General features: G+C 37.6%; 1 protein-coding gene across 1 annotated transcript in view; it reads right to left on the bottom strand.

Moving 5' to 3' along the window:
- The window catches only part of Agbl1 (AGBL carboxypeptidase 1), a 693,592-nt gene that overhangs the window by 488,810 nt on the left and 191,023 nt on the right, over positions 1–13,759 (bottom strand). The gene's annotated exons all lie outside the window — the stretch shown is intronic.

The raw sequence follows: 13,759 nt of genomic DNA, 5'->3' as shown, positions 1-13,759 counted from the left end.
CTTTCTGACCTGTGTTCAAACCGACAGAGATTGATATATTATATATCTTTTTTCCTTTCCCTATTAATTTCAAAATTATAGATTATTGTGTCTGATTTTAGCCATTATCATGATTATAATAAGTATAATGACTCCTCTGAGCAAAATGTAAAAACCCCTTACAGTGCTTCCTGGCCCCAAATGTGACAGGAATCTTAATGCATCCAGAGGAGTTATGAAGGATGGTCTGATCTTCTGGCAGCTAGCAGGACTGTGTTTTATCATATAAAATTATACATTTACTTAATAGTCAAGACATAGCATACTTTCTGCATATCACAATTACTCCTTAAGTATCATCTTTTGATGGCTTCTTCTCACTGACATACACCTGCAAACATGGAGGGTTTGGCTCACACATTAGATTACTCTCTGACAGATGTCACAGCTTGTCACCGACCACACTTTCCAGTCTAGTTGTTTGTCTCTCTTTTTCCTTGAGTACATTCTTGATTTTTCTTTGTCCAGTGATGTTTCAACTCAATGATCAGAGATGAATCTTTTGTCTTGTTTGGTACCCAGAATAGACCTTAAAAGGCTCCAATTTTCTTCACATTATGCCAAACTTTCAACTATCGATTTTTCTATTAGTTCACCAATCCCTCCAGTCACCGGTGGAAATCTTGTTAAGAAAATGTTGGAGAACCCCAATAAATGTCTCATTTCTCCATTCCTTTGAGGAACACATCTACTCTCCCCCACCTCTTGTTCATTTTCCATGTGGGTTTAAATTCTTTAAGTGAGTCTCCTTTTAGTTGAATTTAGGATCAAAATGAAATGATCATATTTATTTTGTTTTTGAAGATTGATTCAATTTTTATTAGGATGTAAAAGAACCACAGACCTGGCAAGCTGTCTGGCAGAGGACAGTGGAGGAGAGAAGAAAAAACAAGGCAGTGCAGAGGTCAGCCACATGGTAGACAAGCAGCTACATGGTGGCGAGGGAGCTTTAGAGACAGCAATGGAACCTAAAATGTCAAAGTGTTAGAAGTGTACAAGCTTAGAGAGGAATAGAGGAAAAAAGAACATGGAGAAGTTAAACTTTTTGAAATAATTCAGAGCAACCCAACTTCTTCTTCTCTCTCTGAGGGTTCTTCTCTTCTTCTCTTTTTTCGGGATCGTTCTTCCTTCTTCTTAGTCGCGTTAGTAAGTCGGTGGAGGCTTCGAATCCAGACAGGAAGCGACCAATCCTCCTCCTCCTCCTCCTCCTCCTCCTCCTCCTCCTCCTCCTCCTCCTTCTCCTCCTTCTTCTCCTTCTCCTTCTCCTTCTTCCTCTGCTTCTTCCTCTACTTCTTCTCCTTCTTCTTCCTGTTTTGTTGGGTCAGAATCTCACTATGAATCTTTGGTTGGTCTAGAACTTACTGTGAATACCAGGCTGGCATCAGATTTATAGATACCTAGATTCTTCTGCCTCCCCAGTGCTGAGAATAAAAGAGTATGCCACTATGCCAGATTTTAAGACCAATCCAACAAGAAAAAAATCATGGATGTTGGAGGAGAGTCTATAAATACCACTTTACAAAAAAAAAAAAAAACCCAACATAATCCCTAACTATATTCTAAATATTTCCCTTATACCCAGAGACAAGTATAATTTCACCCCTTATCAAAGAAACTTCTCTTTGCAACAGATAGAAACCATTACAGAAAGACACAACCAATCAGAGTTCTGAATCCAAGTCCCAAAAATACATCCATAAATCATTCTTGCACACAAGACTCAGGAGGTATTGAGAAAGAGGAGGAAAAAATACTGTAAGAGCCAGAGGAACAAGGAGTTTCCTGTGAGATTATGTCTCCTACAAATATTAGTAGCTACACCCATTAAGTATCACCAACATGACTACATGAATATGACTTAAACAAGGACAACACAAAAAGACATACAAACATGGCAGAAGAGCTAAACTCTAGATAAAGAAGTATAGACAACTAGGGAATGCTAAGAGTGGGAGAAATAAGTCTTCCCCAAGAAAGAACACACAAATTTATCCAATGCCAAATTGTGAGCTCTGAAAACATCTACATACCTACATGCAATATATAAAATAATGTAATCTCAAAAAATTACATATTCAAGAATAGACTACATCCAGGGCCAGGAGGAATTAGGGAAAGGAAAAGATTATTTCATTAAAGAACTAATTATTTCAGCTATGTGTTTAGCATGATTCAAGGTAAGCCCACCTTTCTAAAGATGGCACCTTGGCTTAGTGGTTGACCTGGCCCTAATTGAAATGTTAGGTCATCAACCAAGCCAGTGATTCCATTCTCCAGGAACAGGAGTTTATCTTTCTCATTATTCTTTAAAGAAGTATACTACATAAGTTTTTCTTTTACAGGAAAGCTAATTATTTCCCATGGCCATCTAGTCTTGCTCCTTTTCTTTCATTCTGTTCCATATATTTATAATTGGAATTATTCCTTCATTTGCCACTTTGAGGATCCTCAATATAGCAACTTTAAAATCCTCATATGAAATGTCAGATCCCTGAAACTTTCATATGCTTCTTATGAAATTTTCATATGCACCGTAAGTGAATTTGCGGTCTTATAACTGACGCCGTTTGCTATCTCTCTTTTCATATACTCTGGAACTTTTATTTGCAGACTCATTTTGAAGCTGGACTTTTCTTGGCTGTTCTTTTATGTTTTTCTCCCCTTATGCAACTGGCATGTGCAACCAGTGTTTGTTTCCCTTTGCCACCAGCCAAGAATTTGAAATTCAAGAATTCTGCACCCACAGTCATATTAGAACTATAACACCATTGAGATGGTCCGGGTTGCATCTTTATCTTTCTGTCTAAAGGCAACCTAAGCCCATAGACTTCTTAACCAAATCTCCAAGCACCCAACCAGCACTGATTATTGTTTTCAGTGTAGTTACCTTTGTGAGAAGTTGAGAGAATCCACGTCTAGTCTCTGACATCAAACAGTAGCCTGGCTCTAGGCTTCCAATTCCTGTGGGACAACTTCAGCAGTTCCAACCCAATGATGATAGCAGACTAGCTATAGTCTCTAGCCTCAGAGCAGGTGATGGATTACACCTTGCTTAGTGCTGATGATCCTGTGTGTTCCACAAAAACCTCATTTAGGGTCTATTTATTCATTATTCTACTACATCTTTTTATTTATATCTCTTGGCAGCTTGTGTTTAAAAGATCAATAAAGAATTTAAGATGCCTCCTTTCTTATATATGCCCTGTTAATAAAGGAGGAGGAAAGGTAAGATGCACATTGCCTCCTGCGGACAACATGCCCTAGATTCATAAAATTCTCCCCACCCATCTTCTTTCTTCCGCTGTAAGAAACTTGACTTTGTTTGGTGAAACATTGCCTCCCCAATGCCCATCAACATGGCTCAAGTGAGTATGACCACATGCGCAAGGACCTTGTATATTCCATCATTTCTCTCCGCCAAACAAAATGGACAAACCCAGCATCGGTATCTTTTCACTGTGAGGCCAGTCTAAGACCTTTCTCAGTCTACCAGAAAAGAACATGCTCTCTCTTTACAAAGCAATTCCTAATCAGTGAAATCAAACTTGGATCTGTAAGGTAAGGAAAGTCAATTATCTAGAAAGGTCACACCGAAAGGAAACCCGCTAAGAGTCAAGAACCGCAAAGGGATGGGGAAAATCACTCTGTTTTTATGAAATTATTCAACCCCTAGATAAAAACGTGCCTAAAGATTCCCCTTCTCTAAAATTCTAATTTCCAGGAGTCCATCCACTTTCTACTCTCCTGCAGGTGGAAGATGGGGTATAGCAAGTAGATAACACACTCACTGTGATAACGTCCTGGTAAGTTAGAACTCAGATCTTAGTTGCCTGCCTGTGTTTGAATTCTAAAATCATTCTGGACCAGTAACTTAAGTCAGGTTACTCTACCTCCCTATGCCTCCGTTTCCTGAGCTGTAAAGCAAGGATTAGAAAATAGGATTAGCATCATAAGACTCTTATACTTCATAAACGAATTAATATTAAAGATCCTTTCTACCTGCCTGACTCGCAACACATTCCGCATGTGTTGAGTCTGTAATGCTGTTTCTCTCTCTAGACTTAATCACATTTTAGTGAGGTTGCTTAAAAGACGAGTTTTCAGGCGTCATCTCAGACTCAAGTCCTCCTTAATTTACGAAATGTAGCTGACTGAAGAAAGTAGGGGGCTGTGTCACTGCCTTTGCTAGATAAATTTCTTCAAGACAGCCAGAGATAAATCCTGAATGTAGCGTATTAAATCAAGAACCTGAGTGACTTTATGGAAATTCTGCCAGGCTTAGAGACACAAAGCACCGAAGGAATATTAGGTATCTTTCTTCACAATGTGCACAGAATCTACTTTGCTTAGACTCAAGTTCTCAGGGGAAAGAAAGCGATATTTTTTTGGAGGAATTACGAAAAGGCACTGCAATCAGAGTCCTCCATTATGACAAGGATAAAATATCAATTTTTGTCAGGATAAAATGAAGCACAGATTGGCCCTGATAGGGAAAATTAAATTTCTAGCCTCCACTTGATTTGATATTTATCACTCCTTTACTCCAGAAATGTTCTGTCGCAAAACATTAAAACATTTTTATTCATCACACACCAAACAAACTTACAGGCTCTCAGGAAAGAGAAATGGCAAAAGTGGATATGATTGAGAGAAAAGTCAAAGGGCGGAGTAAGAAAGGGGATTAAAAAAATAGACCAGAAATATGAATTTGCAAAGACAAAAATGGTGTAAAGAAATAATACAAGCACGGGTCTTAAGGAAGAAGTGGAAATGCTATCACATACTCTCTGAAACAAGGCTACCCCATCAGTATCAAATCACTATTGCAGGCAGTTGCTAGGACAACCACATCCCTCCATCTTGGGTACCAAATATAAAGAGTCGCAGTGAGTACAAACGTGCTCATCACTTCTTCATTTGTCAGCTTTCCTCACCCAACATTTTAGGACCAGAGAAAAAAATTTCAAATACACACAAAACCAATACTTTTTTATCAAAAACATTCAGACGATCATAAATAGTCATGAATAGCTAAGCCGAAGCTGCCTAATGTAAGAAATCAAAATTGTGCTATGAATATTAATGAACCAAAATTTAAATTTTCCCCAACTCTCTGGAAAGAAATGGAGTCCTTGCTTCCGTTATCATGGGTCTGTGGTGGAAATGACACTTTCCTAATTTACAAGGTCAGCTCAGGAAATGCAATTAAGTCAAGCACACATATACCAGTGACATAAATGAACAAGGCTCCGTTAGGTTGTCTAAACTCTGCCATTACAAAACAAAGCAAACACAAAAGCATGAAAGGTGCACAGAACTGGATTAAGAGGAGATCTGATATCTAGTTCATGCGCTAGCAAACTATTCAATATAAATAAAGATCAGAACATGTAATTGACGAGGCAGTCCTTTAAGTGACAAGAATAAGGAAAGTGGTGGCAAATAGTGCCTGTCTTTGAGAGATAATAAATGCCATGTGGCCAACCAGAATGGCATATAACTATAAAATCCGTTGCGCTTACTTATTGTGTTGTGTGTAGGCATGTGTGTACATGGGTGTGTCATAGTACCCCACATGCACGTAGAACTTAGAGGATAGCTGTAGGAGTCAGCTCCCTCCTGCTACCATATGGTTTCTAGGGATTTTCGAGTTTATGGGCATGCAATTTTACCCGCTTACGCATCTAATTAGCCTTCAACAAAGTACTTAAAAAGAAGTTCTATACAAAAGTCCAAAGTACGTAACGTGAGATTTCAAATGCGGAGCCAAAGGTAAGTAGAGAAGATATTTTCAGATGCAAAGTTTGAAGGAAAGTGTTCTAAGCAAAGGCAGGGAAGGGAGAATTGGGGTTCTAGATTAAACCAACATGAGTGCACGGAGGCAGTGAGCAACGGAGCATCAGAATGGCCACAAGTCTGGGGAAGCAATCTATACAGGCTAGAATATTTACAAATTCCTTGCCTTTGGTAATTAGTACTATGATTCCCAGATTATAATTACAGTGCCTACTTCAAAGTGTTACTAAGGAACCTGTACAACCCTGACAGGGAGTGAGCATTCATATATGTAAATCATTATGATTCGCAGCAATCATACAAGGGTTGGATCATAGATTATAGGATGGCATGAATTTCAAAGTGCTTTTGATTTCTTCTTTGAGGGAAACCCAGTATTGGAAACTACAGCGGACAATCCTACCACAGTATAGATATTCTGCTTGGACAAGGCAGCCTGCTGGCGTGAGGACTATGGATTGGTACACTGTAAAAGTTCAGGTGGAAGGTGATCGATCTCACACTACAGCAGAAACAGTAGGAACAAGAAAAGAAGACATTTATCTGGAAGAAACCAAAGAGGGGATGTGAGGGCAGGATTCTGTATGCACTGAAAGGGAGAGATTTACTCTGGTTACGAAGTTTTGAGGATGTATGGTGTGAACAAGGATGGCATCATGGGGGAGAGTTAAGGTGGTAGGAGGATGTAATGGGAGGATGGAAAGAATATCAATTGAGTTTCACAATGCTGGCACTGAATGACTTACGAAGCCCATTCAAGTGGGCTTTACCAAAAGACACTTGAAAACAAGAGCCAGTAATTTGGAAAAATAGCTTGGGCTTAACTTACTAGTTTGAGATCCAGCTTCATATAGATCTGGGCCTGGGAGAACATACGGCATACTGGAGAGATTCAATGTGAAGACAGAGGAATGTGGGTACAGAACACTGCATAGGGAAACTGCAGTTGGGGAATGGAACATAGAATAGAAAGTTGACCATTAGTGTCCTACATGATAAGAAAAATGAGGTATTTTAGGAGCTGAGAGATATGTTATCATCCATGGAAGGGTTATAAAGAATGCATAGGAAACGAGAAAGGCACTGAATTATGATGGAAAGGTTAACTCACAACTCAGGGATATACTCACAATATCAAAACATCTAAATATGTAAATCAAGAGTCACCAATCTGAATGAAGAAACAGACATACAAGAACAATAGAGGACTTCAGTAAACACATAGGCTTTATTTTGTCATATAAAGACACTTAATCTTTAATATGATTGTCTTTAATGGACAGTTATTAGAATATATTATTCATAAGGAAAAATCAGAACTGAACAGCCCTATAGACCCCATTGATTTCACAGATGTGTCCAGAAATTCTCTACCTCAAAGAATGTACATTTCTCTCAGTTACATTCTCCAGCAAGGGAATATTCTCCAGCAAGGCTCCCATATTAAGGCATAAAGTTCAAGACTGAAATAATTTCAGCTACCTTTTCTGAAAATAATGAAATAAAATAACAGTAAGAAAACAGAAAAATTATAGATAAGTTGACATTTCAACAATGAGGAAGTTAGAGATACTGACTCAACGCAATCAGAAGTCTATTTATGGACTATATATAATTTCCTTGTTTATTTGTTCTTTTATTTAGCAGTAATTGGAGTTGAACCCAAGGCCTTATTTAAGATCAACAAGCACTCTGAATTCTACTAGTGAGGTGAGCTAAATCTAAGCAGTACTTTCTAATTTTATTTTTTTATTCTGATGACTTGGAGAAGAGTTCATTTGGTAAAGCATAGCCAGTAGAAACAGTGTAGATAAAAAACAAAAGGTTAGGGGTTGTGGTGTACATACTTGTAACCCTGGCACTGGAGAGATACAGACAGGTGATCTCTAAAGCTCAATGGCCACAGCCTATTCTAATCAGCATGTTTCTGGCCAGTGAGAGGCCCTGTACACATGTATATGCACACACACATACAGACATGCACGCACATGTGCACATACACACACATACAGAGAAACAAAAGTAGATAGTGCCTGAAGAACAGTACCTAACATTGTCCTCTGTATACATGAGTCAATACATATGCACACACACACACACACACACACACAGAGAGAGAGAGAGAGAGAGAGAGAGAGAGAGAGAGAGAGACAGAGAGACAGAGAGACAGAGAGACAGAGACAGAGACAGAGAATATAAAATATTTTTAGTATATATGAGTCAATACATATGCACACACACACAGAGAGAGAGAGAGAGAGAGACAGAGACAGAGACAGAGAATATAAAATATTTTAGTATACATGAGTCAATACAAATGCACACACAGAGAGAGAGAGACAGAGACAGAGACATTGACAGAGACATAGACAGAGAATATAAAATATTTTTTAGTATAAAAATCATGAGTTTGCCCAGACAGGATTACAAGTTTGTGTGCTACTACACACATTGCTTGTTTTCTTTCATTAAGGATTCCACAAACTCAGGTCCAAGTGCATACATGGCAAGCACTTTCCTGAGTAAGACAAACCCTCAGCCCTCAAAGTACTGAAATCTTCCTGCCTCTGACTTTAGTACCTAGGACTAGAGGACTTAACACTAGTCCTGGTAGATGTAGAATTTTTGGTTCTATCCAAACCAAACCAAATGAATAGCATGCCGTAGATAGCATTAAAAATAACATGAACTATCACATTATTCTAGGCTTCATTATAGATTGGGTATGATGAAAAATATGCAAGAATGAGACCATTTTCATTACAATGTGCAGTTTACTGGAGAGACAAACTGTCCGTATGGAGATGATGAGCCCCATATGGTACCTTAAGTAGATATTGACAGCCCTTAAGATCACCTCAGTAGTCACATAGGTGAATACGAAGCTCTCAACAGTAGCAGCGTACACTGACATTTATTTTATGAGTTATGAATCTTTATATTCTTGTAAAAGTTTTTTGACTGTGAATAGTTTTGTAATTGCAGAATTTTAGCTTTTCCTTACATATTCATATATATCTGTGCCAAATTGTAAAGTAGACCATGACCTACATGTCATGACATCATATTTTGCTCTCATTTTCATTATTTCCAGGTTATGTGTTTCATCTGGGCTTTTTTTTCAAATTTTCAGAAATAAAAAGAAATCCATGTCTAAGAGAACTTATCCAGTAATATCTCATGTGGTCCAGAGGCCAGTTGCATATTAAAACATAACTTTGGGACAATCATTAGATCAGAGAGGAACTAAGGACCAAATTTTAAAATCCCTTGAGACAAAGAAGATACAAACACAACACAGTAAGACTTTAATGGGATACAGGAAAAGCAGAACCAAAGTGGAAGCTTCCAACCATCAGCATGTCCAGGATAAAAGAAGAATTATCTCAAATAAATAACTTAACTTTACACCTCAGGGAGCTATGGAAAAAAGAAGAGACTAAGCCCTGCATTATCAGATAAAGTTATAATGAAGACTAGACCAGAAATAAAACAGAGAACTGAAAAATCAATAAAGATAAAAGCTGGATTATTCCAACACATAAACAAAATTGGCAAACCATTAACTGTTGTATTAGTAAAACCAAAGACTCAAACAAATGAAATGATGAATGAGAGTACATTGTAATAAATACCATGAAAGCCTTTTAGACTATTAAAAGCAGTTGCTTTTTTTTTAGACTATTAAAAACAAGTCGAATAAGCTAGAAGAAAAGGATAAACTGATAGCAACATGCAACCTAATAAGACAAAATCAAGAAGAAGCAGAAGGTGGCCATGGTGATACACAGCTGTAATCCTAGGACACAGGAGATCAAGGGGAGGGAGAGCATGTGGGTGCTGCACCCCTGCAATCCTAGGACACAGGAGATCAAGGTGAGGGAGAGCATGTGGAAAAGCTAGTATGGGCTGAATGACAAGGGCTGGTCTCAAAAATAAAGCAAACAGAAACCAAGAGGAAAGGTAGGAAGAGAAAGAAGAATAAATAGGAATACAGAAAAGGCATATATAAAGCAAGGAAATTGAATCAATGAGCCGAAAGTCATCCCAAAAGAAAAGGCCAGGAGAAGACAGACTAAGACTCAATTCTACCAATATATTGAAAAAGTATTAAAATCAACAATATTATATTTTTCTAAAAATTAGAAGTAGACATACATTCAAACCTAACTTAGGAGACTAGCATCACTTGGATACTAAAACGAGATAAAATCCCTAAGAGGAACAACAACAAGATACAGTAAGTCAATATCCCTAATAATTGCTGAAGTAAAAATACTCAATAAAATACTATCAGACTGAATTTAACAGCACATTAAAAGAATCATACATCACAACCAAGTGAGAGTTATGTCTTGGATGCAAATATGCTTCAGCAAACACAAATTAATTAATGTGCTGCTCTACATTAAGTAAATGAAAGCAAAAAATAAAATCACACCAGGAAAAGCCGAAAACTGTTGACCACAGTTAACATCCATTCATGATGAGCATCCCCAACAAAACAGATAGAGGGAATTTTTAACATAATAAAAGCCACAAATGCGAAATACCACAGATACCATGGTCAATGGAGAAAAATTAAAACATCCCCTTGAGATTGGATAAAAGAAAGGATATGCCATCATCATTTCTTTGTAGCATATTACAGAAGGCCCTATCCAGAGGAATCAAATATGGAAAATAAAAAGCATCCAAAACTGCAGACAAAGAAGTGAGACTGTCTATTTTTAGATGACCCAACCCCCAGAATTAAAAGAAAAGTGTGTGTGTGTGTGTGTGTGTGTGTGTGTGTGTGTGTGTGTGTGTGTGCATACATATATATGCAGGACATCTATGGATGAGCAATAAACTACCAGAAAGGGCAATTAAAGCAGAAACGCTTATTTGCAGTAGTAGCAACAACAAAAATTAAAATATTTAGGAATACATTTAATCAAAGATGCAAAAGACTTATACATAGCACATACTAAAAGTTAAAAAAACGCTAAGAAATCAAATTAAATAGAGCAAAGTATGGAAAGTATCCCACGTTCATGATTAGTAGAATTAATCCTGTTCAAAATATATGCACTCCAAGTGATCTGCAGATTGAATGAAATTGCCATCAAAATTCCCAGAATGTTTTTGCATAAATGGAGAAAAGAAGCTCCCAAATTCACCTGGGACCACAAATGCTTCAAATAATCAAGTTAATCTTATACAGCACAATGCTAGAGGCATTGCACTAAGAATTCACAATCTGTTATATATTAAAAAAAAAAAAACAACAGCCCAAAAAGAACTAGCATCAGTAATGATATTGCAGCAGCAGCATTTCAAAATGTGAAGCCTTATGGAGAAATGGAGCAGAATGGAGATGCCAGCCAACCCATGAGATCACCATCAATTAATGTGACAAAGCTGCCAACAACACATGAGAAGAGATGTCCCTTGGATGCAGAATGCCAGGAGCTTTGTGGATGACGCTGGATGTCTATGTGCAAAATAAAACAGGGGAACATAGAGCAGAATGCCAGGAGCTTTGTGGATGACGCTGGATGTCTATGTGCAAAATAAAACGGGGGAACATAGAGCAGAATGCCAGGAGCTATGTGGATGACGCTGGATGTCTACGTGCAAAATAAAACGGGGGGGACATAGATATCAACTAAAGTTTTAAAATTATGAAAAGGAAAACTCTACTTGACCCTGGCCTCGCAACAGCAATGTGTCTTTTAAAGACCTCTACATTTAAAAGCAAATGGGTTGCTTCAAACTACAAATTTCTGTGCTAGGGTTTTAGGGTTAGGGCTAGGGGTTAGGGTTAGGGTTAGGTCTGTGTCAGGAAAGAAACAATGAACAATTTAAAAAAAAAAAAAATCCTCAGCCGGGCGGTGGTGGCGCACGCCTTTAATCCCAGCACTCGGGAGGCAGAGGCAGGCGGATCTCTGAGTTCGAGGCCAGCCTGGTCTACAAGAGCTAGTTCCAGGACAGGCTCTAGAAACTACAGGGAAACCCTGTCTCGAAAAACAAAAAAACAAAAAAAAAAAAAAAAATCCTCAAACTATAGGATGGGAGTAAAATATTCAAACACTTATTAACCAGATATTATATAAGTGAGTAATATCCAAAATATATGTACAAAGAACCAAAAATGAATAGAAAATTTTAAGACCTAAGTTTAAAACAAGCTAAGGACCTGAACAGGTATTTCTCAAAAGACTACATATAAATGGCAATCTGGCATATGAAAAAAAGTCAGTTTTGATAATTATCTGGAAAATGAACATCAAAACCATAGTGAGATTTAACTTCATAACTGTTTAAAAGGCTATTCCCAAAGACAGTGACAGTAAATGTTGACAAAGATGAAAAAGTAAATCCTTGCACTGTTAGAAAGAATGTAAACTGGTCTGACCATTGTGTATATTTCTTTATAGTGTGTGTATAAAATGATATAGTTTTTACCCAACACACTGAAAATCAAATGACCCCTGTTAGTTGACCCCACTTCTGAGTATATGAAATGAAATCTGCATGTCCTCTATACTGCCATGTTATTATTGATAAAAGCAAAGGTGTTGAAACCATAGAGATACTCATGGAAGGAAAATGGATGAAAGATATATATATGTGTGTGTGTGTGTGTGTGTGTGTGTGTAGAGAGATGTATAGACTATTACTTAACCATAAACAGCAGAAAATATATCATTTATGATATTATAGATAGAAGGGGAAGACAATCTTAATGTTATAAAACAAAGAAAAATAACACTATGTGACATTAAATTTTTTGTTTTGTTTTTTGACATGGGTTTTCTCTGTAGCTTTGGAGTCTGTCCTGGAAGTATCTCTGAAGACCAGGCTGGCCTCAAACTCACAGAGATCCACCTGCCTCTGCCTCCCAAGTTCTGGGAAGAAAGGCGTGCGTCACTACCGCCTGGTGACATTTAAGATTTTAAAAGCCACATAAGATAGATCGTAGTTGTCGGTGACAGCGAGTGAGGATCATGGTCAGAGGATACAAAAGATGGCTGAAATGAAGTGCTTAAATTCTGGAGATCTGTGGCAGAAAATGGAGACTCATCAATAGTTCTGTACTTGAAATTTACAATAAAAGACGTCATTTTAAATAGCCTTGTAACAGAAACCGCTACTTGAAATGTAGACATGCTAATCAGATTGACTATAGTAATCAAGTTCCACAATGTAGGCATATATTAAAGTATCATGATTTACATCTTAACGCTACTACACACAATTTTGATTTAAGTATACGTTAAGGAAGCTGGTGGTAGATGTAGGTCAAGATGCATGTGTCAAGAGTTTAAGGAGTGGGAAAGTAGAAACACCAGGTGTATAGAAATTATGCCTTAATAAATATATTTCACACAAGAGTATATGGGGTGGCACATTGGACAGAACATCGTTTTACTGGGATGAAGCATCTGACATGTTGGGTCAAAGGATAGGCAACTGGGGAAGCTACCAGAAAAGAACATTGTAAGGAGATAAACTGATGAGTGAATCGAAGGAAATGGGAAGAGGGCTGAGCACAGGAGGGTGAATTAGACTTGGCTGAGCAAGGTCTACTTCTACCCTGTGGAGTAACAAAATTTGGATAGAAAGTAGAACTAAATAGTAACTAAGTAATTCAATGTAAGAAAGCTCAGACAGAATAGGGTTTTTTGTTTGTTTTTTGGGTTTTTTTTTTTAGTTTGGGGATAATGAATTGCTGGATGTGGGATATAAGCACCAGCCCATTCCACTCTCTCACCAATTCTATTATTCTCGTACAGCATCCATGGCAAATGATCGTTCAGCCTTGACTTAATTATCTCAGAAGACATAGAATTCATTATCACATAAATTAGCTAATTCTAGTTTGGACTGTTCAAATCGAAAGTAAGTTTTCTGTAACCATGACACCTTAATCCTACAT

The sequence above is a fragment of the Arvicola amphibius genome, chromosome 12, assembly GCF_903992535.2.
Source record: "Arvicola amphibius chromosome 12, mArvAmp1.2, whole genome shotgun sequence".
Lineage (NCBI taxonomy): Eukaryota > Metazoa > Chordata > Mammalia > Rodentia > Cricetidae > Arvicola > Arvicola amphibius.
Note: the sequence above shows the minus strand (reverse complement) of the source record. Positions and strands in the feature narration are given on the sequence as shown.